The sequence below is a fragment of the Bos taurus genome, chromosome 29, assembly GCF_002263795.3.
Source record: "Bos taurus isolate L1 Dominette 01449 registration number 42190680 breed Hereford chromosome 29, ARS-UCD2.0, whole genome shotgun sequence".
Classification (NCBI taxonomy): Eukaryota; Metazoa; Chordata; class Mammalia; order Artiodactyla; family Bovidae; genus Bos; species Bos taurus.
The window spans coordinates 2,954,550-2,980,881 of NC_037356.1; the positions used below are offsets into that span (position 1 = coordinate 2,954,550).

The 26,332-nt window shown below is 42.3% G+C and overlaps 1 long non-coding RNA gene across 1 annotated transcript; it reads left to right on the forward strand.

The window, feature by feature from the left end:
• The first annotated feature begins 499 nt into the window (after nucleotides 1–499).
• On the forward strand, nucleotides 500–16,049 carry LOC132344237 (uncharacterized). Its single transcript, XR_009493414.1, has 3 exons — nucleotides 500–1,277; nucleotides 2,383–2,517; nucleotides 15,482–16,049. It is a non-coding gene; the product is annotated as an uncharacterized lncRNA (long non-coding RNA).
• The last annotated feature ends 10,283 nt before the right edge of the window (nucleotides 16,050–26,332 follow it).

Genomic DNA, 26,332 nt, shown 5'->3' on the forward strand with positions numbered 1-26,332 from the left:
AAAATTGTTAAGCAAAAATAGTAAAAGGTGATGTCCACTACTGTTGAAAAGTCACAAAAATGATTACAAATGGAGGCAGAATAGTTTGGCCATATAGACTTGCCTTTAAGTCTGACACGTCTGGGTTCAAAACTTGATCCATCTCATCTCTACGTGATCTTGAGGATTTTTTCCTTAACCATGCTAAGCCTCAGTTTTCCAGTTTGTAAAATGGAGTTAATTATAGTTTTAATATCTTCAGGGTGCTCTAAAGATTAAATGAGATAAGTTCTATAAAGGTCTAAGCCCAGTGTCTGACACATAACAAAAGACCAACACATAATAAATATTGCAAGGCAAGAAGTATAGTTGTGCTAGTGTGATGAGCTTATCAGCATTTTAAATTTAAATAGAATTTATCTACTCTTAATACTATCTTTACACATGTAATCTCAGTCAAAAAGTAGAAAACTTCTCTCCCTAGAATCAATGCAACCAAAGTCTGCCCTTAGAATGAGGATTCAGTAGGATATTTATCATAAAAGGACCTATCCAGGGAACAGAAACAGCCTCACAGACACAAAGAAGAGATGTGTGGTTGCCCAGGCTGAGCCAGGAGTGGACACGGGGAGGACTGAGCGTCTGGGAGGAGCGATGCAAACCGCTGGATGTAGAAAGGATTAACAACACGCTTCTACTCTGCAGCACAGGGAAATGCATCCAGTATCCTGGGATAAGCCACAGTGGAAAAGAATATAAAAAAGAGTGCATGTACATGTCTAAGTGAATCACCTTGCTGTACAGCATAGATTGTCATAACATTATATATCAACTATATGTCAAGAAAAAAGAAAACAAAGAGAACTTAAGAACTCTATTTATGATTTCAATATTTATGCCCATGACTCTTGTGATCATTTTTAACAGCCTGAAAAGCAGCTGAGGAAGTCTATCTTGCGACAACCCCAGACTGAAGATGACAAATCAAAGGAAGGGAAAAGAGGAAATGAACTGGTCTTTGTATGTTTGGAGCCGTGACTGGTGTTTGGGAATATTCATTTGCAGATAAGGACGCTCAATTATGAAGAGAACCCCATTCCACGCCTTGTGAATGGAAAAGTAAGGAAGCAGGGTGGCGACCCCGGTAACGCCAGCACTATCGCGTAGGTCCACAGAGGTCCCAGGAGATGCACGCGCGGGTCTAGGCCTCCGAGCCTGTCACACGGAACCCAGGTGTCAGCGCCCAGAGTGACCCCAGCAGACACCTTGTCAAACCTCCTCCTTCACAGCGTGGGGAGGTGAGTTGCCCTTTTATGCAGCTGATAAGTGGAGCTGCCCCTGCTTAAACTTGCTCTTACAGCTCCAATCTCGTGCCCTTTCCACTCTGTGGGAACCTCCCACCTACAGGTAGTTTTGAAGAAATTTCTTAGAGGGGCACGCAATCCATAAAGAAATGAAGATGGTATGGGAACCTAGGACAGTTCCTTAACCTCTCTGAATTTCCACTGCCTCAGCTGCACTGGGCTGGAAAGATTCCATTAGAAAAGTCTCCATGACAGCAGCTAGATAGCAATAAAAAGTAGCAAAAGCTGGGTCCTCACTGGGCTCCCCAGGTGGTACTAGTAGTAAAGAACCTGCCTGCCGATGCGGGAGACGGGAGACGTGAGACCAGGGTTCCATCCCTGGGTCAGCAAGATCCCCTGGAGTAGGAAATGGCAACCCACTCCAGGATTCTTGCCTGGAGAGTCCCATGGACAAAGGCGCTGGTGGGCTACAGTCCATGGGGTCACAGAGTTGGCACATACCGGCCCTTACTATGGGCAAGTACTACTCTGATTGTTGACTTATATAAGTATCTCACTTAATCTTCACAACAACCCTGCAAAATTGATAGTCGTAGATATCCTAACCAAAGCTTAAAAGGATTAAATGAATTTCCCAGTGTAGCATATAATTGAAAGGTAGTGGAGTGAAATTTTATAGATTTCTGACTTCAAAATCCACATACCCAATTTCTCTAAAATTCTTCCTCCATCATTGGTGCTCTGTACAGGGAAGACACACTGTCATGACCAGATCCACACAAAGGTATCTGACAATCTAAATGATAATGACATTGCTTTATGGTAAGGGCTGTGTCAGTATCTCTGAAACAATCTCAGCTAGATGGTGACATTCCTAATAACTAACCCTGGCTGTTTGGGTTCTTAATGACTGTAATGGCAAAGTGGCCTTGGGTGAATGGGGAGAGGTCTCTCAAACTAAGGAGTATACTTCTGAGAGATGCTTCCCCCTTCAGAAGGGAGAAAGAGAAAAGACACTAAAGTTTGTGAGGTGCTGGCTGTAGGTCAAGTACCTTGCCATTTGATTTGCGTGATTCTCTCTGTTAAATCTCACCATCAGCATGAAGGTACATGGGACTGTTCTGTTTCACTGAGAAGTTCACTTAAGCACAGAGAAGTGAAGCCACAAGCCCAAGGTCATACGACATACTCGATGTGAGAGGAAGACGGAAACTGAAGTCTGTTGGTCACCAAGGTCTGTGCTCTCCCCTATCACACTAGCATCTTGAAATGTTTGTTTTCACATTGTTACCTCTCCTGACCACACAGAGGCCAATGCACACTCCCCAGTGCCCCTGCATACCTCTCCCCCGCCACACCCTGTGTATAACACCCGCAGACTGCATCCCCGTCATCTTTCACATCGGGTGGGCCCTACAATTATCCTGTGATTCTTCACCATGATAGACTGATTCTTAGGAACTGACGAAGCTGGAGGTTCCAGATCAGTACGTGCTGACGGAGGTTCCGAATCACTGCCCTAATGCACTACACCATCGATTCATCTACGCTGATCTCTAAGCTAGATGTGCATTGAGACAAAGTGGGGACTCCTTGTAATAAAACCCAGCTAAGCTTGCAGAGTGTACTCCACTGGGCATTTAAATTCTGAGGCAAGCATCAGGCTGCCCTGTGAACAGGTGGTAAATAGGTCCCAGGTGGTAAATAGGAGCTTCTCCATCAGTGTCCAGGGCTCACACTCAGGCCTATCTTCTGGCCTCACATCATCAGACTGAGAAAAGTGTGGCTTGTAACTTGCAATGAGGTAGATGCCGTGGTCATTCATTTATTTATTTTGTCGTTCATTCATTTCTCTTTTTTCAGTAGAGTATTTGGTTGTGCCATGGCATGCAGGATCTAGTTCCCTGACCAGGGACTGAACCCAGGCCCTCTGCATTGGTAGCGCAAAGTCTTAACCACTGAACCGCCAGGGAAGTCCCTATTCATTCATTTCTTTATTGAATTGAGAGTCTATGTTAAGTGGTGAGCTGACACCATTGAACCAGATACAAACCTGGGAAGGACTTGAATACAGGTGTGTCTGTTGAGATACAAAGCATCACTGCCTTTCATCTGTCCTCACTCACGTGATGACAGTCTTGGGCACAGTGACTGTCATTGCTCTGCTTCTGTGTATAATTAGAGTTCTTCAGTGAGTTACGCTTCCCAGAGAGCTCAGTGGTGAAGAATCCACTTTCCAGTGCAAGAAACGCGAGAGACGTGTGTTCCGTCCCTGGGTTGGGAAGTTCCCCTGGAGGAGGGCACTGCAACCCAACTCCAGTATTCTGGCCTGGAGAATCCCAAGGACCGAGGAGCCTGGCGGGCTATGGTCTGTGAGGTCGCAAAGCGCCAGACACAACTGAGCACAGACACACACACAAAATTGCAACACTCTGCACAAGGAGGGATAATGATTCAGTACACATGGTCCATCTGTTATCAGCCAACCTCCTTCATATACCTCACACTGCAGGGTCCTTTACTAAGTAATCAAATCACGGGATATTGGATATTCACACCCTTATTAGGCAATGTGGTGTGACAGAAAGCCTACATATCTGAGAATGCATCTTAGGCTTGCCACATGTTAGTCAGCGATGAAGGACAATCTCTCAGCCACAGGGATTACTTCCTCTGTAAAAAAGGGTAAACTTTGCCCCTGAGGTCAGGTGGGAGGATTAATGCGATAAAGGAAATAAATGTTCATCACCCACACCTCAAGCAATTACTTAGTTTCACAGCAGTTCTTTTGCTCCCCAGGAAAGCATGTTTGGAAATATTTGACTCAAGATAGGAAAAAATCCTTCTGAACTGGGCCCAGTTTATCCTCTACCCTCACAAGGAGCGAGTGAATGATCAGCCAGCTCTGTCCACCAGACTGGGAATCCTGAGGGGCTAGAGTCATAGTCAATTTATTCTTGTATCTTTAGCTCAGTTCTGGTTTGCCATGTTATGGGCACTTCCTAAATGCTTGCTATGTTAAAGGATGTCTCAATCTCAGAACCCCACTGCTATATGCCAAGCACCTCAATGACTTTATCTTTATGATGGCATTTGAATTTCTTCACCATCAGATTAGATCTTATCTCCCGAGTCTCCTTCATTTCCAGAGCTGTTATCTGCTTAGAAAACAATAATTTAGAAAGACTTTGTATTAAGAATGTCATTTCAAACCGCTTGACTGTCTTGGGTTATAGCCATTTGATTATATAGCCAAAAGTGGTACTGTGAAAGCCTGCAGCTTTCTTGGAAAACCCATACGGCTCATACTCGATTATAAAATCACGTTTGCTACAATTGGAACAGAGCTTGTGTCAGCAGAGTTTCTCTAATGAGAAGGTGATTTGAACTGAAATGTCTACATTGTTTTGTTTACTTGAGGTCTAAGTGTGTGACCATTTCTTCATGCTTCATTCAATCACATTAAAGCCTTACTGTAAAACATCTTACTCAAACACAGGATTTAAAAAATTTAGTGAATTCCAAGGATGGGGAAATGTACATTGCTCCATTATTTCTATTTTAGGGGTAAAAGAAAAATGAGACTGAGACTAAAATGAGTATAGGTCAAAGAGAAGCCCAGGCGTCCATACAATATTATTTTGGATTAATGAAGGGGAAAGGTTTGTGTAAATTAGTGAAATCTGAATATGTATTACAAAAGTACAAGATTATTATTTCCAGTGACATAAAATTATGCAGAGAAAATCTTCCTTGATATGTTCTACTTAGCAAATTATTTGATAATAAGACAGAGGGAGTTGGAATTAAAATTGATTTTATGCAACATTGATCCTATAAGTGAGAGCAGTCACTAAAATTCTAAGCTAAACTACTGAGTTTCCCCACATTTCATAGAAATTAAAAATAAGGGAGGAATAGTTGATTAATCATGATAACAGATATCAAAATTATAGGAAGAAAGTATCACAGTGGTCTTAGGCCAAGCACTAAGGATTGCACGAGTCCGGTCTTGGCCCAGCTTTGCTTCCTTGGTTGGAAGTCTCTGCGGAGGTCCATGTACAAAGGGCATGCCCCCTCTTGCAGGGGACACTACCCTTTATTACTTAGGATTTTGGTCCAGTAAGTTAAGCTGGAACCATAAGGAGGGTTTCTTTTTCCTAGGATATTTAGGATTAAAAGTACACAGAAAGTGAAATGTAAGACCTAGTCTTGCTACTTTTTAAGTCCAAAGAGGACTTTTCCATCTTTCCTCTTAGTGGGAAAAGAAGCCATCCGAAGCAAATCAGAGACAGCAAGGGGAGCTAGGACAGAGGGGCGAGGTGGCTTCCCTCGTGTGTGGGCTGAAGTGGCCCAGGCTTGTTTCCTCTGCCCTGCCGTGCTGGGGAGAGAGAGCAAGACAGACAGAGGGACAGACAGAGAGAAAGAGAACAAAAGCTAATAAGCCCTGGATATTCTTCCCACTCAGATGCAATGGAAAAGCTAGAGAAGAGAATGAATTCCTACTAGGAACAAGGATCGTTTAATTCTACTAAGTGACAACATTTACGGAGAAGGAAATGGCACCCCACTCCAGTACTCTTGCCTGGAAAATCCCATGGGCGGCAGAGCCTGGTAGGCTGCAGTCCATGGGGTCACTCAGAGTCGGACAGGACTGAGCGACTTCACTTTCACTTTTCACTTTCATGCATTGGAAAAGGAAATGGCAACCCACTCCAGTGTTCTTGCCTGGAGAATCCCAGGGATGGGGGAGCCTGGTGGGCTGCTGTCTATGGGGTTGCACAGAGTTGGACATGACTGAAGTGACTTAGCAGCAGCAGCAGCAAACTGAACTTCAATGAATTGGGGAAATTTGCCCAATTCATAGAATCAGTAAGCCATGGAGATTCTACCACAAGTCTGACTCCCAAACCAGATTTGGCAATAATTCCAGTGCCACCAATGATTCATTGCTTGACCTCCAGCAAAGCAGATGAATAAAAAGCTATTGGATGAGTAAAGTCCCAGATGAAGTTAACAGGTTTCCTAGCCCAAGAATAAGTAATCCCTACTTCCTAGGGTTGCTGTAAAGATTAAATGATATAGATAAAAGATAAGTGATAGGTGGGTGTATAGTAAGACTCTTAAAGGGCTGAAATAAATTCTGACTGATGAAAAAAGGCTTGCTAGGACATTTTGTTCTTAATTGATAATGTTGAGGTACATGGCAGAAGGAGCAAGTTCTTTTGCTATCTATTGTCAGTAATCTAATGAAGAGTGAGACTGTGCAGTCCTCTGATTGGCTACGACCACTCTGATATTCTTATGTTCATGTACAATAGGTGCTTTTAAAGTGCTTTCAAGCACTTAGTTCCCCAAAGAAATAGAAAAGTTCTTCCTCACTATTTTATGTGCATGATTATTTTACCTGTCTGCTTCTTTTCTTTGCTAAGTACAAACACACCAATTCAAAGATGAATAATCCCATTTTCAAAATAAGTAAAGAATTAGTGAATTTTTCCTCCCTGTGTAAACACAAGTTCACCCAGATACCCGACGAAGAACCACGGATCACCTGAGTTACTCGCAAGCCAGCCCTCTGGTGACGTTTTCATCTGAAGTAAGACTTGTGATATGTGAGACCCCTGGACTGTACCCTCTGCCCATGTACTCACTCACTTCACTTGTGTCTGACTCTTTGCGACCCAGTGGACCCAGTCCACCAGGCTCTTCTGTCCATGGGATTCTCCAAACTAGAAACACTGGAGTGGGTAGCCATTCCCTTTTCCAGGGGGTCTTCCCAACCTAGGGATCGAACCAGCACCTTTTATGTCTTCTGCATTGGCAGGTGGGTTTTTTACCATTAGCACCACCCGGAAAACCCGGACACTACCTTCTACTTGGAACTTTTTCAGTAATACTTGGTGCCTTTTTGAAATCACTAGCTTCTCTGTGTTTAAATCACTTAAATTTGGAGAGATTTGTCAGAACCACTCAAAAATACTGACGGCTTCATCAAGGATTGCCTTGATCATTCATCCCAGGAGTCTCAACACATATTCTATATGTTAAACTTGACACAAATCCCTGCCCTTTTTATAGGCCTATGCTACGCTTTTCCTCCACTCACCACGTGTAATTCCAACAAAGTACCTTGGAATTTCCGTTCCTCACTCTCCCTAAGCAAACTGAGAATATATCTTAGTCCTATGAAGTATTTGATTTTAATCAAAATATTGTCTCCTTTGGCTCTTGCCATACTTCTTATTATCTCTTGAAAGGACCTACTTTATCTTCACTTTTTTCTTATCTTCTTCTCCAAGAGACACCTCTATTTTCACAGCTGAACTCTGAGAAAACACAGAAAAATTAACACATTTTATTTGGATCCTACTGATAACAACATCAACAGAATTCATCCTCAGGTGCTAATTTGCTCTTGCCTCCTTTTTTTAATCAGCATCATCATTCATCTATGTCACCCAAGGTGGGAGAACTGCCTCTGAGAGCACATTTGGTCTGCAGCCTTGATAAGAGAGTTTTATAACTTGCAACCCTGATTCCCATATTTTATTCATGATTTTGATACTCCCAGTCATTATTTCCAGTAACCTTCCACTCAAAGGCTTCAGGTTAATGCGTATGGTAACTTTCTCTGCCGGTGGCTCTAACAATTGACTGGTATGGCTACAGCAGTCTCTGGCAAACAGTATTAGGCTCTTGGTTGGTGATGCAATTTTAAGTACAGACTAATTCAAGGGGACCTAAACTATTCGACGGAAGGTGCTCAAGCAAATTACGTTTCTACAGTGTGAATTTTAAGGATCAGAATTAAGCTCATTTTAAACACTGTAGTTCATAGCCTTATTTTTGTAGCATTTTAGAGGGATGAGTCTGAATTCATTTTACTGAGATAACTAGAATGTCCTTCTGTGTAAAACATTGAGCTATAACTAATGCTGGACTGGAAGACTCAGTTGTATCAGTAATTACCTGTGACCTTAATTAATTAAATTAACTTCTTTGGGTCTTAGTTTTCAGATGTTGGTTCGAATTCTTTGATAATAGAAGATCAGCAAGTACTGTTCAATGAGTGCAGTAGAATGTAAAATCTTCTGTGCAGCCAAAATTTTATTTGGCAACCATACAAATAAAATTGTTCGCTCTATTTCTCTTCTCATTCTTTTAGTTCAAATCACTATCATCACACTCCATGATTATGTCAACTTGCCTGTTTTCCTACTTCTGATCTTACCCCTCTGTTTATATCTTTTCCACAGCACAGTAAGAGTGATTTTTCTGAAGCACACACTTGATTGTCACTTTCAAGATTGAAGTTTTTGCCATAGACTGAATTTCTCTCTCCCTCCCCCACCCGACCCCCCACTCTGTATGTTGAAGTCCTAAACCCAGTGTGATGTTATTTGGAGCTGGGGCCTCCAGGAGGTGATTAGGGCTGGAGGATGGAACCTTCACGAGTGGGGTTAGTGCCCTTATCAAAGGCACCCAAGGAGCTCCTCCACCTCTTCTGCCACGTGAGGTCACGCAAGGAAGAGGGTCATCTATGGAACAGGAACCGGGCCGTCCCCAAACACAGAGTCTGCTCCAGCCTCTAGAGCTGTGAGGAGTAGACGTTGGTGTTCAGGCCACTCAGTCTACGGCTTTCTTCCTCTATTTCCCTTACTAAAAGCTGCAGGTTCTTTGCCATCGCTTAGAATTAGCTCCAGGGACTTCTTTGGCAGTCCAGTGGTTAAGAATCCACACACCAGTGCAGGGGACACAGTTCAATCCCTGAGCAAGAAACCAAGTGCCTCTGGATAACTAAGCTCCTCTGCCGCAGCCACTGGACCTGTGCTCTCCAGAGCCTGTGCCACAGATCGGGGCCCACCCTGAGCACTGTGAGGATCCCGTGTGCCCCAGCTAAGACAAGGAAAGTACTAAAAAACCACAAAAAACATTGGCTCCAGGTTACTTCTCAAGCTTCATTTCCTCACTCCTCCTTTCCTCTTTGAACACTTTGAACTTCTAGAAATTTTCAGATGTTCTCTCACCTATTTCATGTGACATTCTTTCTCTACAAAATGCTAGTCTCTCTTCCCTGACAAACTGACTCTTCCTATTTATCCTAGGTCATACCTTGCAACTTGTTTTCTCTAGTAAGCCATTGCCGATGTGCTGAACTTAGTGTTGTTGTGGCCCTCTCTTCCTCACCTATCTCAGCAGGCTTTACATTGGAGGGCAATAGCCCACTTCTTTATCTATAACAATCCCTAGACTGTACCAAAGGATAGGAGCTACATTCGTCGTGACCATTGTGGAATCACTAGTCCCTAGCAAAGTGCCTGTCATGCTATGTATATTTGTGAAACATATTAATACATGCACTAGAGGGGAGGATGTTGCTAGGTTCTTTTTTTTAAAAAAATGATGAATTAAATTTTGGCTCTGCTGGGTCTTTGTGGCTGCATGGGCTTTTCTCTTGTTGCAGTGACGGGGGGCTGCTTTTCGCTCCAGAGTTCAAGCTCTAGAGGGCGCGTGCCTCAGTAGTCAAGGCCCGTGGGGGCTCCTGGGCTCTGGATCACAGCCTGTGCTGCTCTGGGGCATAAGGGATCTTCCCAGACTAGGGACTGGGCCCATGTCTCCTGCATTTGCAGGCAGAATCTTTACCACTGAGCCACCAGGCAAGCCCACTAGGCTCCTTCATTCTTTATCTATAGAACATGAAGGTGACTGTGCTACTTTGTACTGTTTTCAATTTTATACCGTCTCCTGTAAAATGCATTTTATACATACAGAGAAAATAGGAAACAGAAACAGAAGAGAGAAATATGTGAGTATTAAGAGATGGTAATAAACGAATGATTTCTTTTTTCACTAATTACCATACAGGCACAGTAAGCTAAAAATGGTACATCCTTGAATTGTATTAATAGGCTCTCTGGAGGGCTCTCTTATGTGCTTCTGGGGGAAAAATAGCTACTTTCTAATAATGAACTAGCTGTGAGACATCAGCATCTGTGGAGAAAGAGATTTAGAAAAAAATAAAGCTGAGATTAAACCAAAACATAATTTTATTTTGTTTAATATGTTCAGAGAAGAAACTCAAAAACATAGTTTCAGATGACATATGCTGATTGTTTAGTAGGTTTGTGACATTGTACAGAAATCCATGTGAGGATTGGCATGGGGCAATACTTAAATTATCTTTCAGGAACTTGAACTGTATTTTTTTTTTTAATCTATCAATATTTTTGGAATGGTTGGTTCTCTGGTTTAATACTTTGAAATTAGAGCCAAAGGGATTGGCTGATTAATTGGATGTGGGTGTCAGAGAAAAAAGAAATCAGTCAAAGATGCCTATAAGTTCTGGCCTGAGCAAATGGACAGATGGCATTGCTAACCAAAGGGAGAAAAAAGGCTGAAGATAAAACAGATTTGGGGGAGAAGATCAGAAATCCAGCTGCAGTTATGCTAAGATACATGCAAATGGAGATGTTGAGTAGGCAGGGGATAGATGAGTCTGGATTTTGGGAAATAAATCTGTGCCTTGAGTACAACATTCTACATGTTTGAGACTCACAGGCATACAAATGATACCTGCAGCTCTAGGTAAGATCACCCAAGGAAATGAGGGTAGATAGAGAAGGGGAGAGGAATAAGGAGGGAGTTGGGAATGTTCCGATGTTAAAGGTAGGGGAGGAGGAAACAGCCAAAGAGAGTGAGATGGGAGGACGAGTGAGGGAGTAGGAACCACCAGGAGAGAGTGGTATCTGGGAATTCAAGTGAAGAAAGTGTACTGAGGGGCAGCAAGTGATTTTCTGTGCTTAATATGTGTATTGTTTGTAGAGCCATGGGATGAAGGCTGAGAACTTACCATTAGGTTAGCAGTGTGGAGTCACTGGTGAGTTTGGGAGGAATGAAGGAAGACAGAACAAGACTCTGAGTAGAGTGGGTTGAAGAGAGACTGGGAAAAAAGGAACTTTAGACCGGAAGTGTAGACCACTTTCTATAATCCTTGTAGCATGTATTTAAAAGCATTTTTGACCCAATTCTGAATGATATTTTTCTGAGTTTTTACATATTAAATGTTCCATGGAACTAGAATCGCTCTTTTTTCAATGAAAACAATTCCCTAGTAACAAAAATACAATGTACGTGAGCAGCAGTGAAGAAGCATATGGGTTTTAATGATTGCTAAGAATACTACAACCCACCTACAAGCTTGCTGGTTAGAAGAATTTTATTTTAAATGGCATTTGCCATGAACATATTGGCAGAAATATATCAAGTGTCTTCATGAAGACTGTGGGTCTCCTGGTTTTCCTAGTCTATTTCCCCTGAAATCTGGTATCTAACTGCTTTGTTCAGTGTCAGTTCAGCTATTTTAATATCTTTCACATTAAATAAAAGGCTCCTGTTATGCTTATTGGGCTTAAAGAGGACGTTATGGACCAGTGTAAGAATGGAAAAATGCCCTGCGTTTCATTAGCTATTGTGGCAGTTCTGAAATAGGCATGCTTTTCATTAGCCTGCTGTCTGTGTCATGGTCACAAAGTTAAGAGATTCTATTTGACCCAAGGATGGGATCTCTTCCTTAGATTAGTGCTATAAGTATCAATCTCTTATAGCTCTAAGTAGCTGCCCATAGTGAATGATCGGGCATTAGTCTGAAACTCGCTATTTCTACTGTGTAGGGTCCTTGGAAGTAAATTGAACACATGAGTGCCTCTGTGAGTATTGCCCCCAAGTGTGTCTAGTCCATTTAGTGGACTGTCCTGTGGGTTCACTTTCATTCCATGCTAGAATGGCAGCTTGATCTACTCATGCCCAAGGAAAGGATCTCAGCAAGGATATAGAAATTTCTTTTCCTTCCCTCAGATATACCTCCTCTAATTAAAGGCCAGAGCAGTTCAAGGTACCTCTGTTGGGAACCTTATTACAGTAACTGACTCACCTTTGTGTGTCGGTCTTTTTTGTCATCAAGTTCATAAGCAAAAGAGCCCAGGGATGTATATGTAAGTTGGAATATATTGTGTTAAAAACTGTGATTGAGTTTGTATGTGAAAAGGCTGTGGGGACATAAAGGAAGGCAACAAATACCATCAGACATTTGAACTAGATATCTAAGCAAGGCTAGCAGTTGACCAGATGGACAAGAGTCATAGCACATGTGGCGATGGGACTGACAGCAAGCACGAACAGAGGCTTGGAGGTGGCGCCGGACATATGTGCTGGGACAGTGGGTGTGCAGGATGGACGTGCATACAGTGAGGCTTATCGTCTTATTGCTGGATTACTACTGAAACGAGACACACGAGACGTCACTTCATCAAAGGTTTTGTCTTCAGTTAACTATTTTGGTCGTTTCTTTAATAAGAGGCTAATCAACTCTGAGCATCAATTAGCAAAGAAGATAGAATTCATCAGTTCTATGGGTCAGGCAGAATGAAAGGACGTCATACCTGAGGACTGGGAGGAGCCATCCTCCTTGGCATATTCTCTAAAGATGGCAGCTGGCTTCTGGGGCTCTGCCTTGGCATGACACTTTCATCTCCCAGAGTTTCTCCATGCCTCTGTGACCATGACTACAAGTTTAAAATTTAAATAGGAAGAGTGACAGATGACCTCTTTTTAATATCCTTTGAAGCCAAATCCAGCCTCTGTACTCCAACACTGAATTAAATCTCAGAGTTTTGGGTGAAGTAGAAAAGAACAGCTTTGTTCCATTGCTCGGCAAAGGGGGCCAGAGCAAGCTAATACCCTCCAAACGAGGGGTCCTGACCTGGATGGGTAATGAAGAGTCTTTATAGTAACGGTTCAGTGAGGGTGTGATCAGCTCATGGACATTCTTCTGATTGGTTGATGGTGTAGTAAGTGGGAGTCAGGAATCTCAACCTTTTGTTTTCAAGTGATTTGGCGTCTGCAGGCTTCTGAGCAGCATACAGGTAATTTCTCCCACCTGGTGGGGGGTTCAGTATCTGCAAAACACTCAAAAATTCTGTTGAGTGTGTCCCTTGATGGGACACTGGGACCTTGCCCCAAGGCTGCACTAGCGTTTCTTGATTATTCTTCCCTGGTTTCTGTATCCCCTCCCTTCCCTGATTAGCAACTCTTTGAACCTGCCTGTTGGAACTCAGAGAAGTTTGTGGAAGCTGAATGAAGGCTATTTCTTGTAACCATAAAGGTTTTTGTGCCCAGGAGACCCACAGGGTCCTACTCAGACATTCTTTCGTTCAGTTCCAGCGAGAGAAGCTCCTGATGTCATGGCATGTCTTCTCACTGGCTGTCTGCCTTTAGCTCTGCACGGGCAGAGTCCCTCATGGCAGAACCTACTTTTTCTCTGACCTGATCTCTGTTCCAATCACAGAGCACTTCTCTCCTTGGTCATCAGAGAGCAAGTGGGAATAGAGTTCCAAGGCTATGACATTTTTCACTCAACTTCCTGCTTATTTCCTAGGGCAGAACTGAAGAAACTTCAGTCCTACCTTCTGAAGTAAATTTCTGTCTCTTATTCTAAGTCACATCTTCTTTTACTAAACTTTTATATTTTGAGTTATCATTAAATTGCATTTTAGAAGCGTCTGACAAAAATGAGTAATAAATAAGAGATTTCTCCTTTGCCTTTATATCTTATTAAAAAATATATATTTATTAGCTTTCTGGAGAATGAGTCAGTCAATGTGACTAACTTGGAATGTAGCTTTTATCTCCAGCTTAAAATTCATAATATAATTAGGTCATGGTTTCCTATGTTGATATTTGCTCCACGGTAATTCTGAGAGCTGATAGTTTAATTGAATTTTCATGTGTCTGAAACAGATGCTATAAGCCAACTCCCCCATCAAAGTGGAAATGTTAGTCATGCAAATTTAGAGGACAGCGTTCCCTCATTGTTCATTCCTGCATTTCAGGGCTATAGCTGATTTAACAATTGACTCATTTAACCACAAACACTGACATTAATCATAAGAGTTGTGTGTTTAACTATAAGTGGCTACCAAAAGACATTTTAAAAAATGATTTAAGCCAATAGTGTGATATAAACTCTTTTTAAAATTGCTTTCCATAAGCAAATGCTAGGAAATAAAATGATTATGCTTTTCATGATTCTATGTTATTTAAACAAAATTTCAGTGTGTCAAAAATTATTTTGCTTTTCCTCTTGATTAATGTCAGAGTATACTGTGTGCATTTTTGGTTTAATGACTGAAATTTGGGGGAAACAGATGCATGCATCAAGAGAACCTGAAATAACATTACCATGAGTTCTATTATATCATATGAAACATCTAGGATTTAGAGTAATTACAAACAAACTTATAAATAATGGAAGAGACTTAATCACGTTGACCTTGCTCCATCATAAATAACAAGGCTGCTTTCAACTCACTGTAATTGCCCCCTCATTATACAGAAACTTTTCTAATCCTTTCCAGCCCTGGGAAGCTGTGTGACAAGCTACAGCACTCCTTTGGGTGGATGGATTTCTTTTTGAGAAATGATTCTTTGGTTATGCCTTTTTCTTTGCACTCTCCCCTGTTCTTTGGGCGTCATCTGCCGTGTGATCTCTAGCTTAGTGATACAAGTGATTCTCCACGTGTTTGTCACAGGAGCTCTGAAGTCTTGGGAGTGCCTACCCATGCAGAGACTTAGACAACACTTGCTGCCTTTCAACTATGGCACACAGAAGTACAAAATTTCAGTGTTGAAATTACCACTGCTGTGTAGAAAATTATATGAATAATCCCCCCATAATGTTGTTAATGCTTTTGGAGAAACAGGACATAAAAGCAATGTGAGAATTATGTCTGTTTTTTAAAAAACAAGACAACATGTGTTTGGGGGACATAACAGAATATTAAAGGGACATAGTAAAATTCTATTGCATTATTTATATAATAATAAGAATAAACATGAAGAAAAATTTTTTTTAATTTAAAAAAGATCTGGGTTGAATACTGATATCCCCTGCATCTCCAGTCAAACACTTGAAAGGTATGACCAGAATACGCCAGACCATATTTTTTTTTCTTAAAATTGTATGTATAATATCATAATATGAAAAAACAAATCTGAATCCATATTAGATCTGTTTCTTTAACTTTGGTATTCTATGGCTTTTGCTTTAAGAATGACCTGAAACATACATGACAGCCCATTCTCAAGGTTCAATAGCGATAAAAGTTGCAGAATACAGACTAACACTTGTCTTATGGAAGGTTTAGGAACATCATGACCTGACCTCCGTGGACAGCTGCAAGAACCGACGATTCTGACAGCAGGGAGTTCGCAGCAACGTTGGTCACCTTGCCAGCCCTCTGTCATCTCACCTTTAAAACCCTTTGGCGCTCCTTTAGGGAGTGCAGGGTTTATGGTCTGGCAATAAACTTTTTTTTGCTCCAAACTGTGATGTCTCAGTGTATTGTCTGGCCTCACTGTGCATCAGGTACACAAACTTGAATTCAGTAACAACATAAAGGCAACTGGGCTTCTCTGGTGGCTCAAATGCTAAAGAATCTGCCTGTAATGCAGGAGACCCAGGTTCGATCCCTGAGTCTGGAAGATCCCCTGACGAAAGGAATGGCTACCCACTCTCGTATTCTTGCCTGGAGAATCCCATGGACAGAGGAGCTTGGTGAGCTACAGTTTATGGGCCACTAACACTTACGTGGTTACTTATGAAGACAACTGTGCTAAGTTGCTACAGTCGTGTCTGACTCTGTACTCCAGGCAAGAATACTGGAGTGGGTTGCCATTTCCTACACATATGTAAACATACAAACATACATATACATGTGTATGTTTATGTATATGTGTAAAACAAACCCTGGGCATTAGAAAAAGGCAACATACATTAAGATATTAATGATGACTATTTTTTGGAATAATGTGAAACAATAAAACAATTAATGTTTTTCTACTTTGTTTTCTCAATATACTATGTCACATTAGAATGACACATAACTTTACAAATCTAGGATATAAACCATGGCAAGGTGTTTGGACTGACTTGTACTCTGTACGTGTTAGGCTCAACTAGATGGACATCGGAAGTCTGGTGCTACATGCTCTGATACCCACATCCTCTGGAGGAGGGGTCACTCAGAACTAATTACCAAACTCCCCTTTGCTGCATGTAACACAGCACGGGGGTGAACATAAAGAAAGATATAGTACAAATAAGATAAAGGATTGCTATTCTGGTCTTCAGTCAGTTCAACTGCTTAGTCATGTTCAGTTCTTTGTGACACCATTGACTGCAGCATGCCAGGCCTCCTTGTCCCTCACCAACTCCCGGAGTTTACTCAAACTCATGCCCATTGAGTGGGTGATGCCATCCAACCATCTCATCTTCTGTCATCCCCTTCTCCTCCCGCCTTCAATCTTTCCCAGAATCAGGGTCTTTTCCAATGAGTCAGTTCTTCTCATCAGGTGGCCAAAGTATTGGAGTTTCAGTTTTAGCATCAGTCCTTCCAATGTATATTCAGGACTGATTTCCTTTAGGATGGACTGGTTGGATCTCCTTGCAGTCCAAGAGACTCTCAGGAGTCTTCTCCAACACCACAGTTTAAAAGCATCAATTCTTTGGCACTCAGCTTTCTGTATGGTCCAACTTTCACATCCATACATGACTACTGGAAAAAAACATAGCCCTGACTAGATGGACCTTTGTTGACAAAGTAATGTCTCTGCTTTTTAATATATTGTCTAGGTTAGTCATAGTTTTTCTTCCAAGGAGGAAACATCTTTTCATTTCATGGATGCAGTCACCATTTGCAGTGATTTTGGAGCTCCAAAACATAGTCTGTCACTGTTTCCATTGTTACCCCATCTATTTGCCATGAAGTGATGGAACCGGATGTCATGACCTTAGTTTTCTGAATGTTGAGTTTTAATCCAACTTTTTCACTCTCCTCTTTTACTTTCATCAAGAGGCTCTTGGTTCTTCTTTGCTTTCTGCCATAAAGGTGGTGTCATCTGCATAACTGAGGTTATTGACATTTCTCCTTCTATCTGGTCTTAGCGTTAGTATTTGGTCTTAGCGGTTAGTATTTGGTTAGTTCTGGTCTTAGCAGTTAGTACTTTTTGTCTATGTGACTTGGGCATGAATAAATAATGGACGCAGATATACTGTTTGGTCTCTCTGTGACTTTGTTGTGAGCATGCTGTTCTTATCAGTGGGATAAACTGAGAAATTCCTGGAACCCAGGTTGTAGAATAAACTGTGTGAGCTAGATCCACATTAGTTTCCCCTATTATTCCTGCCAGCTTGTAAGATTTGTCCTGTAAGTTTCCCTGGGCATGCTACTAGCCACTGAACACATATTTCTGGTTAACAGCAAAATTCATCAATAAGCAAGTGGAAAACAAATCAGCATAGCAATAAAGTTGAAAAATAATCACAGCCTCATAGAAGAAACCTACAAGGTGACTTCACAGTAAGAAGGATAGCAAAATTGCTGGGATGTGACTCGAATTTACATTGCAAATGACTGTCACGGGGCCGTACTACCAAGTGGCAAATGATGCTGACATGATGGTTGTGAAAAAACATATTTGTGCTTTCCAGTTACAGACAGAATGCCAAGAGCTTTCAGCAAGAATGTAGAAGCTCTGAGTACTTTGTCATGTGCTATTTCAGAGTAGGAGTGTTCTTGTCCACCATGGACTCACACTGTACAAAGAGAGCAGGCATCATCTTATTGGCAGGTGGCTTCTGAAGCATTTGATGATGACAAAAAATATAGATACATTTTTGCATGTTTCCTAAGCATTGTGCTAATGATTTTAATATGCCTTGTTTACTGACCTCAAATTCATGTGAGCTCTTCAATGGTTATCTCATTATTTCCGGACTGACTTTCTGTCCTAGACACATACTTTATTCTTATTGTTTGGCTGATAGGTCTGACCTTCTGGATCTCCTTCTCAGTTCTTATTTCTCACGTGATTTCTCTGTCCTGTGCTTAATACTCCCAAGGTACGTATAATAATCCTGATAGGAAAGACTACTCAGATGCTTACTACATGCCAGTGAGAATTATTCTCTCTCTTTAATCTATCATCAATGCACTTCAGTCAAAATCCTCATGAACCCCAAAATTGACCAAGTGGAGTTTATTAAAGTTATCTAGAGGGAGAACACAGGGGAACAGGAGAAGGGAATGGTGGGGTGTCTCAATTATAGGATGTTAGAAAGTACTTATAAAGTATTTAGGATCTAATTGCTCAAAATTCTCCAAGCCAGGCTTCAACAGTACATGAATTGTGAACTTCCAGATGTTCAAGCTGGATTAGAAAAAGCAGAGGAATCAGAGATCAAATTGCCAACATCTATATGATCATTGAAAGAGCAAGAGTTCCAGGAAAACATCTGCTTTATTGACTACACCAAAGCCTTTGACTGTGTGGATCACAACAAACTGGAAAATTCTGAAAGAAATGGGAATACCAGGTTGCCTGACCTGACTTCTGAGAAATCTGTATGCCAGTCAAGAAGCAACAGTTAGAACTGGACATGGAACAACAGACGGGTTCCAAATCAGGAAAGGAGTATGTCAAGGCTGTGTATTGTCACCCTGCTTATTTAAATTATATGCAGAGTACATCATGTGAAATGCTGGGCTGGAAGAAGCACAGGAGAAATACCAATAACCTCAGATATGCAGATGACATCGCCCTTATGGCAGAAAGTGAAGACAAACTAAAGAGCGTCTTGATGAGAGTGAAAGAGGAGAGTGAAAAAGTTGGCTTAAAACTCAACATTCAGAAAACTAAGATCATGGCATCTGGTCCCATCGCTTCATGGCCAATAGATGGGGAAACAATGGAAACAGTGACAGACTTTATTTTGGGGGCTCCAAATCACTGCAGATGGTGACTGCAGCCATGAAATTAAAAGATGTTTTCTCCTTGGAAGAAAAGCTATGACCAACCTAGACAGCATATTAAAAAGCAGAGACATTACTTTGCCAACAGAGGTCCATCTAGTCAAAGCTATGGTTTTTCCAGTAGTCATGTATGGATGTGAGAGTTGGACTATAAAGAAAGTTTAGTGCCAAAGAATTGATGCTTTTGAACTGTGGTGTTGAAGACTCTTGAGAGTCCCTTGGGCTGCAAGAAGATCCATCCAGTCCCTCCTAAAGGAAATCAGTCCTGAATATTCATTGGAAGGACTGATGCTGAAGTTAAAACTCCAATATTTTGGCCACCTGATGCAAATAATTGACTCACTGGAAAAGACCCTGATTCTGGGAAAGTTTGACGGTGGGAGGAGAAGGGGATGACAGAAGATGAGATGGTTGGATGGTATCACCAACTCAATGGACATGAATTTGGGCAAGCTCCAGGAGTTGGTAAAGTACAGAAGCCTGGAATGCTGCAGTCCATGGGGTCACAAAGATTTGGACATGAGTGAGAGACTGAACTGACTGAACTGAGGATCTAATTGAGGGATTTAGGGGGAAGGTCTAAAGAAGCAGGATTTTTTCCTAAATTGGATGCTGTCAAAAAAACAAGGTCATACTTATGATGGAGGATCTCTTTAAATCTTATACAGAGTGGGGATTTTAGAGGCAGAATCAAGTTGTGGTAAAGTTACTCATTTTAGTCAAGAGGGTGCTGTGTGTAGCATTTTTCTAGGCAGTTCAGTCACCTTGATTTTGTCTGTGCCTCCCAGGCAAAGTTAGTGGTAAAGAAGAGCGCCAGAGAACTGATGCTTTTAACTGTGGTGTTGGAGAAGACTCTTGCGAGTCCCTTGGACTGCAAGGACATCCAACCAGTCCATTCTGAAGGAGATCAGCCCTGGGATTCCTTTGGAAGGAATGATGCTAAAGCTGAAACTCCAGTACTTTGGCCACCTCATGCGAAGACTTGACTCATTGGAAAAGACTCTGATGCTGGGAGGGATTGGGGGCAGGAGGAGAAGGGGAGGACAGATGATGAGATGGCTGGATGGCATCACTGACTCGATGGACATGAGTCTGAGTGAACTCTGGGAGTTGGTGATGGACAGGCAGGCCTGGCGTGCTGTGATTCATGGGGTCGCAAAGAGTCGGACACGACTGAGTGACTGAACTGAACTAAACTGAGTGGTAAAGAATCCACTTGTCAAAGCAGGCAGCAGGAGACTTGAGACATGCGTTCAATCCCTGGGTCAGGAAGATTCCCTGGAGGAGGAAATGGCAACCCAGTTTGTTATTCTTGCCTGGAGAATCTCTTGGACAGAGGAGACTGGTGGGGAACAGTCCATAGGGTCGTAAAGAGTTGGACATGACTGAAGTGACAAAGCACAGACAAAATTATATAGTGGCTTTTCTTTCTCTTACTCTCTCATGGTCTTAGAGTAACTTTGGCTGGGGTTGGTATTTCATGAGAATTTTTAGTGCCCAACGGGAGACTAACATGGCCTGGCTGTGAGTGCCTGGCCAGATTCCACATGTTATGGATGGTTCTTTTCTATTATCAATCAATCTATCTATCAGTCATCTATCTATGCTCATTTAATAATCACAACAACTCTCTGGGTTAGGTATTATAGTTATTTCCATTTTATAGATGATGAAATCAAGAAGCAGAGAGAAGTAATGTGCTCAAAGCCTTCTGCTAACACATAAAGACCTGGGATTCAGTCTCAGGAAGTCTGATGCCGTAGTGCACATGAGTCATCACTCTCCTGTACTGGTTGACAATGAAGTCATCTGTTAGGTATTTCATCCTTTCATCACAGGTAGCCTGGACCTTTCTATAATGACCTTCCACACTGCTGTTTCAGTGCAGGAGTGATAGAATATTGAACTAGTTACCAAGAAAGCAAGTTCCTGATATGGAAGCCTGATGGGAAGGGATTTTTTTGTGTGAAGAAGAGATTTAAGAGAATATAACTTTCATCTTGAGGTGTGTGCATGTGTGTGTGTGTTCTCAGTCATGTCTGACTCTTTGAGATCTCATGGACTGTAGCCTGCCACGCTTCTCTGTCTATGGGATTTTGCAGGCAAGAATACTGGAGTGGGTAGTCATTTCCTCCTCCAGGGGATCTTCCCGACCCAGGAATCAAACTTGAGTCCCTTGGGTCTCCTGCATTGGCGGGTAGATCCTTTACCATCTGAGGACAGCCATCCAGTTCACCCAGGGTTAGCTCTGAGTGGGCTGAGCAGCTTCGGGCATGTCAGCACCAGAGAGCTGGGGAGGGAGCTGCACCGCCCTGTGCTTCCTCACCTCCTGGGAGGAGAGAGTGTCTCAGGACAGGATGAAAGGTACACTCATCTAGCCAGGAGGAAAAGCAAGAAAAAAGAAAGACAGACTGAAAAGTTGGAGTGGGGTGGAGAAGGGTAGGGGGCACGAATGGGAAAAAGGAGAAGCAGGCTCTGCTCTTTGCCTTACTTCCCTTGGGTCTAAGAGTGGGACAGTCCCCAGGGTGCAGAAGCAGGTGGCCAGAGCATCCTTTGTGTTCTGTTATGGCTTTGACCCATGGAGGTATTTGCCCGTTAGAGGCTGATTGCTATGTTACTCTAGAAGACTCTTCCCCTGGAAACCTGGGTCTGTCCACATCTTTGGGACAGAGAGAGGGGATAATATGGGAAGAGATATAAAGAGAAGGCCCAGATTCTGCTGGAAACTAACAGTAGGAAGGACAAAAATAACACATTCATGGCATCGGTCCTGGGCTTTAATCTAAAAATTCAAAAAGAGTAGGAACACTTAACCTCAGGACTGCTAGTTTATCAGGTTAGACACATGGAAATTCAGAACAACAACAACAACAAAACCCAAAATCCTAATTAAACAGACGTTAGTGACATACGGCACAGTTCAATTCAGTGCAGTCGTTCAGCCATCTCTGAGTCTTTGCAACCCCATGGACAGCAGCATACCAGGCTTCCCTGTCCATCACCATTTCCCAGAGCTTGCTCAAACTCACGTCCATTGAGTGGGTGATGCCATCCAACCATCTCATCCTCTGTTGTCCCCTTCTCCTCCTGCCTTCTATCTTTCCCACCATCAAGGTCTTTTCTAATAAGTCGGCTCTTCCCATCTGGTGGCCAAAGTATTGGAGCTTCACTTTCAGCATCGGTCCTTCCAATGGATATTCAGGGTTGATTTCCTTTAGGATAGACTAGATTTATCTCCTTGCTGTCCAAGGAACTCTCAAGAGTCTTCTCTAGCACCATAGTTCAAAAATATCAATTGTGAGGCACTCAGCCTTCTTTATGGTCCAATTCTCACACACATGCATGACTAGTGGAAAAACCATAGCTTTGACTGGATGGACCTTTGTTGGAAAAGTAATGTGTCTGCTTTTTAAAATGCTGTCTAGCTTTGTTATAGTTTTTCTTCCAAGAAGCAAGCATCTCTTAACTTCATGGTTGTAGTCACCATCCGAGGTGATTTTGGAACATAAGAAAATAAAATACTGCTTCCATTGTTTCCCCATCTATTTGCCATGAAGTCATGGGACTGGATACTATGATCTTAGTTTTTTGAATGTAGAATTTTAAGCCAGCTTTTTCACTCTCCTCTTTCACCTTCATCAAGAGCCATTAGTTCCTCTTCATTTTTTGCTGTAAGGGTTGTGTCATATGCATATCTGTGGTTATTGATATTTCTCCCTACAAGTACATATTGATAATTTGAGGTTTAATATTTTTACTCTCCCTTTTATTCTTTCCATCATTCATCACCTGTTTATTCAGCATTTGCTGTGTTTCAGGCACAATGCCAAGTCTGGGGACACAATGATTAATGAGTCAGTCAGACTCTCTGCTGGGCACAAAGTGAGCCCCAGACACTAGGTCATACCACTACTTCAAAGACAAGTGGCCTCCAAGTCTTAAATGTATTCTGATTCATTTCTCTCACTCATACTCTCACAGATTCTGAGAGTACCTGTGAATTTGACTTTTAAAGTGTTAGATTTATACCAATTGGGATGCCATGTGGGAATCAGCTTACCTAGTTGGAAGAAATGTGATTTGAATTTTTGAATGGCTGTACTTCCATCCTGGGTCATTTATCCTTCTTGCTTCTTCAGGAAGCAGACGAAAGCCTGGCTCTCCATGACTTACCCAGAATTCCTACCTGATTAGGTGGGTTGAATTTGCAAGTCTCATCTTTCTCCGCCTTTGCTTTCTGTCTTCTTTTTATAACTTAGGAGCTGAAATCCTAGTTGGATCAGTGCTTCCTCAGGTGCCTAGTGGAGTGCAGTTGCTCAATAAATGAAAATAGGATATTGTCAAGGTAAAGAGACCTCTGAACTCAGGTGAATGGCACTTCCTAAGTACTGCGTATCACTGTTCACTCTCCTCTTCCTTTTTAACTCTCCCCAAGGGAGGATGGGTTAGTTGACAGGTCCCAACCTTTCCCACCTGAATTGAGTCTTCTAACTACCCACATAGAGTCATTCCTCCAAGACTCCAGAAATGGGCAATACGTCCAGTCACAAAAGAGTATTCAGGGATTTTGTTTCTCAATAGAAAGAAAGTAGGGGAGAAAATCTCTCTGATACCATCACTCTTTTAGCTTTAATTTCTCATTACAGAGATATTTCAAAAAGTCTAAAGAAAGCTTTCAATAGCCAGACTTCTTGTGAATGCAAGCTATTGTGTTGCTAAACTGTCAGTGTCGTAAAACACGAAGTCTGAGTGAGTCTGTCCTGTTGATCCACTCTAGATACCTTTCCACTGTCTGTAAAGAACCTTTCATCACAAACCTTTTACCTTCTCATTCTCAGTGGTTGCAGATTCCCTGATGGCTCAGATGGTAAAGAGCCTGCCTGCAATTCGGGAGACCCGGGTTCAACTCCTGGATCAGGAAGACCCCTTGGAGGAGGAAATGGTAACCCACTCCAGTACTCTTGCCTGGAAAATCCCAAGGATTGAGGAGCCTGGCAGGCTAAGGTCCCATGGGGTCGAAAAACACTGGACACAACTGAGTGACTTCACCTTCTTTCTCAGTGGTTACAGAGCAGTGAGGCTTTTAGTGTAGCTCAGTAGCTGATGAAAGTGTCATCTGGTTCAGTTTTAATTTCTTGTCTTTTCTAACAGGAAAATCCTCACAGATACTACCTCCTGGAGTTGGACAATGAGATTCCTGAGGAAAAAACCCTCACCTTTAGCAAACTAAAACCAAACCTCCACCACAAAAATAAATAAATAAATAACCAAACAAATAAAAAACAAAACCCCGAAAATAAAAAGTGGAGGAACAAGAACAAAAACAAATCCCAATTAAAAAATTAAAACCCCTATTCTGAAGGAGATCAGCCTTGGGATTTCTTTGGAAGGAATGATGCTAAAGCTGAAACTCCAGTACTTTGGCCACCTCATGTGAAGAGTTGACTCACTGGAAAAGACTCTGATGCTGGGAGGGATTGGGAGCAGGAGGAGAAGGGGACGACAGAGGATGAGATGGCTGGATGGCATTGCTGACTCGATGGACATGAGTCTGAGTGAACTCCGGGAGTTGGTGATGGACAGGGAAGCCTGGCGTGCTGAGATTCATGGGGTCACAAAAAGTCAGACACGACTGAGCGACTGATCTGATCTGATCTGAAAGGGTGATTTTCATCCTCTATCTCAGACAACAGTCTTCATGAAACCTTATGCAGTCTACATAATAAATTTACTTCTGCTTTAAAATAGGGGGATAAGGACATGTTCTTACAATGTCTGAGATTGCAACTGAAAAGTGTCTGGGCAGTCAGGGTACCATAATTGCACAAAATTGGCAATTTATCAGCCATTCTTGCAAGTAGCATCTATGATTGTTAGCAAAGAAATGGATTTCTATAATGTTTTCCATTGGATTTTAATGAGCAGTCATCTCTTGAAGAGAAAAAGAGGGACAGTGAGATACTACTGAAGTGTCACTAGACAATGTGGTGTCATTCCCTCTGCTCATGCCTATGCCATCTAGTCTCACATCTGATCAAAATTCTAAAACTGTGGCTTCAAATCTGGCTCTTTTATAAATAATCTCAACAGAAGGTGCACTGGCCTCATGAATCAGATCCTGTGAGGTTTGAGTCCAAAATTTCCTGGTTAAGGATTTGTTTGGCAGTAGTGTGAATAACGGAGAAGGCGATGGCACCCCAGTCCAGTACTCTTGTCTGGAGAATCCCATGGGCGGAGGAGCCTGGTAGGCTGCAGTCCATGTGGTCACGAAGGACTACGTGACTTCACTTTCACTTTTCACTTTCATGCATTGGAGGAGGAAATGGCAACCCACTCTTGTGTTCTTGCCTAGAGAATCCCAGGGACTGTGAAGCCTAGTGGGCTGCTGTCTATGGGGTTGCACAGAGTCGGACACGACTGAAGCGACTTAGCAGCAGCAGCAGCAACAGTGGTGAAGAAGCCGCCTGCCAATTCTGGAGACATAAGAGACACAGGTTTGATCCCTGGGTTGGGAAGATTTTCTGGCGGAAGGCATGACAACCCACTCCAGTATTCTTGCCTGGAGAATCCCATGGACAGAGTTGCCTGTTGGGCTACAGCCATTGCGTCTCAAAGTGTCAGACACGACTGAAGCAACTTAGCACACATGCAAAATACCAAATTGGTAACCTACCCTTGTCCATGATTTCTTTGGAATCATTTAATGACTCACTTGCATTATCTCTGCCTTCCACAGTAGAAGGCTTGTTAACAGTTGGAAGGCTTGGAAGGTTAGTTAACAATTGGAAGACTTGTTAACAATCTTTTAGGGCTTGTTAATTATATTTCAAGATCTAAGCATGGTGTAGGCTGAATAGGTACTTAAGAGTTATTCATGTATCCATATTTATTTTTTTATCAATAGTTATATATGAAATGGAGAAGGCAATGGCACCCCACTACAGTACTTTTGCCTGGAAAATCTCATGGATGGAGGAGCCTGGTGGGCTGCAGTCCATGGGGTCGCTAAGAGTCGGATATGACTGAGTGACTTCACTTTCACTTTTCACTTTCATGCATTGGAGAAGGAAATGACAACCCACTCCAGTGTTCTTGCCTGGAGAATCCCAGGGACAGGGGAGCCTGGTGGGCTGCCATCTATGGGGTCGCACAGAGTTGGACACAACTGAAGCGACTTAG